Below are 496 nucleotides of genomic sequence, written 5' to 3'. Positions count from 1 at the left end.
TATGGCAGTGGTGCTCAGTTCACGCTTAAATAACCTCAATTGACATTTGCTAACTGTTCAAACGCAAGTACATACTGTTAACAGTTCGTAGTTTGAAACTGTGTTAAGAACAATTTGCACCAAAAAAATTGTGTGCAGATGTTTCAAAATGCCTTTTGCTAAATTGTCTGCAAAACAAATCATTCCTAAATCAAATGCTAATAATAAAAACTGTTAAGACTACCATAAAAGTATCAATTTAAATTTGAGTTTTTAATGGCCAACCTATGGCCTGAAACATCTAGTCACATATCCCGGCCTTAGTTTGAATATCAAAGGCCTTATTAAGCCTATATCAGTAACATATAGCTCCCGGCGCCCCGATGAAAGCCCAATTCTAGCTAAGTGACTCTGCGAAATAAATATCGGCACGACTGATGCGACTCGTGCAATGTGAAATAAAACGTGTGCTTGTAATGCAATGACGCTACCTTAGTCCTCTTACAATCATATTCTT

The sequence above is a fragment of the Phallusia mammillata genome, chromosome 6 (genome assembly GCF_965637545.1).
Source record: "Phallusia mammillata chromosome 6, kaPhaMamm4.hap1.1, whole genome shotgun sequence".
In the NCBI taxonomy this organism is placed as follows: domain Eukaryota; kingdom Metazoa; phylum Chordata; class Ascidiacea; order Phlebobranchia; family Ascidiidae; genus Phallusia; species Phallusia mammillata.
The sequence above is the reverse complement of the archived record's forward strand: the minus strand, read 5'-3'. Positions refer to the sequence as shown.